This window comes from Eptatretus burgeri, chromosome 3 (genome assembly GCF_056783735.1).
Source record: "Eptatretus burgeri isolate ZD-2024b chromosome 3, Ebu_testis_v1, whole genome shotgun sequence".
NCBI lineage: Eukaryota > Metazoa > Chordata > Myxini > Myxiniformes > Myxinidae > Eptatretus > Eptatretus burgeri.
In genome coordinates this window covers 127,348,160-127,350,659 of record NC_140963.1, presented here as the reverse complement: position 1 = coordinate 127,350,659, position 2,500 = coordinate 127,348,160, and the positions used below count along the sequence as shown (strand labels likewise).

The 2,500-nt window shown below is 40.4% G+C and overlaps 1 protein-coding gene across 23 annotated transcripts in view; it reads right to left on the bottom strand.

The window, feature by feature from the left end:
* LOC147030935 (semaphorin-6B-like) overlaps positions 1–2,500 on the bottom strand; it is a 768,963-nt gene that overhangs the window by 71,560 nt on the left and 694,903 nt on the right. The gene's annotated exons all lie outside the window — the stretch shown is intronic.

Genomic DNA, 2,500 nt, shown 5'->3' with positions numbered 1-2,500 from the left:
TTTGAACTCAGCACTCATCTCTTCCATTGTCTCATTCACTGTAACTACATTCCTCAACTACAACATGCAGTTATATTAAGATTTGGTAATTATTGGTTCTAAAACTTGTGAATATACTTTTGAATTAACTTTAATTACACTCAGCTGGGAAAACTTTCATATTGTGCTTTGAAACATAGAACTTTTTTCTTACTTGCTTGATGACCAACAATGTCATGAAGTTAACGGCTCATCCTTTACATGAAAAAGAAATCTCCTTGAGATTGTGCAAAGACATATACTTAATTAAAATGCATTAATGAATCTTCTGAGAGTATCGCTTGATCCAGAATAATTTATCAAAGAGACTTACAATTGGTTAACTCTTAAAGTTGCTAACATGTCTTCGGTAGCTAATTATGGTTTCATCACCAGATATGTAGTCAATAACTTCTGCAAATTTGATCAGCAGCAGGTTATTCATTTTAAAGTGGGAACTGTTAATTTTCATGCGTTTTTGAAAAAGTGAATATATAAGCAAGGCTCGTGTAAAAGTAAGACAACATTGGATGAAGGGAGTTGTAAATACTAATTGGGGATTAGGGATGCCGGCAGACATGAATGATTGATTTTCATAAAATAGAGTGGTGGATGAGGTAAGAGGGTTGGAGGAGTCTGTATTAGCTGCGATAATCGAGGTCATGGGTGATGATGGGGTCAGAGAGGTGGTGATGATGGGGTCTGATAGATAACAATACAGTGACAATGTGTTTTTGGCTTGAAACAACACAAGGAAGTAATAAGAGAGATGGTTCCATAGGTGGGGGAAGCAGGAGACAAATGAGTGAACATGAACAGACACTTTTGATGCTGGCTGGTTAATCAGGAGGGGATTCCTGGATGATAATGTGAAGCCCAGTGGCACTGTGCTGGGGCAGAAAAGAGAGAGACAGTACAGGGTAAAAAAGCAAAACTTTGTTTTGATCCTAAATACTTTATGTTGCAAGCATGCTATCAATAGCTCAAGTTTCATTTCTGGCTTAAGAGATTGCGTTAACACTTCAAATATCGAGTGGGAAAGGAATGGCCAGAAAATAGAGATATGCCAGTAAATGTAGGGACCATAAAAGCAGCAGTGGTTGCTTTACAACGTCCATTTACACACCAAATCATCCCTGTAAATTTCACCAAAACCAGTGCCAACTGTCCCAAAGTTATCTCGGCATAAATTAATGGGGGAAGGAAAAATCTGGGGAATGGAATGAGAAAGGGAAGGATTCTTTTTTCCTTTGTTATGCTGGCTTGACTTTTATGAACTAAAAGATGTGCAGAATAAAATTTCAACAGGACCCATCCTCTAATTCCATACAGATGATGATGATGATGACTACGATGACGATGACGACGACGACAATTTGGCTAAGAGGATGATGCAGAGGAAACACACTTACTTTTGAGCTGTTTCGTCTGGATTTGATTCCTGGCCCCATACTATAAACTGTGGGATTGGCACTTTGCAGGCAGAGCATATTGCATCAATGCGTGCGTTGTCCTCCATATAGACAACAAAATGGAGAACCCATGTACTTGCATTAGTTGCTGAATGTTAGAGATTGTACAATGTCTTTCGTAAAGAGTAGGTGAGGTAACACTGGCACCTTGAGGAAATTGCATTCTTTCCACCTTCAATCGAATTTCAGGCCTGACCAACCAATTAGTGAAATATTTGGGTCCAACTCTCCACTCTGCTAACACAAAACAAGATGGGATTCTTATTGGTACCATTAACATATTAGTGGTCATGATAGTGCTGGTGGTGGTGGTAGTAGTAGTAGTAGTGGTAGTAGTAGTAGTAGTAGCCCAGCTAACACAACAATGTTGGACCAACACACTTCCAACGTTTGCCAAACATAGGCCAAAATTAGGCGAACACTTCATTCCAACATCTGTCCAACGTTGGCCCAATGTTGTTGTGTTAGCTTAGAGTTGTAGTAGTAGTAGCAGCAACAGCATATGGCTGCACATACTTATATATTACAACTTCTTTAACAGACCCAATTATTCCCACCTTCTGTGGTTGGCCAGGGAAGGTTTTTAGGCCAAGTATTTCATGAAATGGCTGGCCAGGCCTGATGGTCAACTGAAGGTGGAAGCTGTTTGTAATTTGGAGAAGGTCAGGTCAGGTATGGGAGCATGTGCCGGAACAGTTATTGCCAGCACCAGAAGGGACTAGCAATAACTCAACTACTCTTTGGGAATACCTCTTTCCATTCCTCTTTTTTCCCATATCTGGAACAAACTCCCACATTCTCTTCAATCCCACTCATCCCGCTAGGTCTTCAAAACAGCTGTTCACCACAATCTCATATCTACCCCCATCCAAAACCTCGATATATTATACCCCCGTTAAGCCACCCCAAATTTCCTGCTTTCTTTCCTGAAAGTTCCTGTGGTGTCCATCTTGTTTACCCCATTTACCCCACCCCATCCTTCTCCCTTCCACAGATCTCCTAATGTCTCT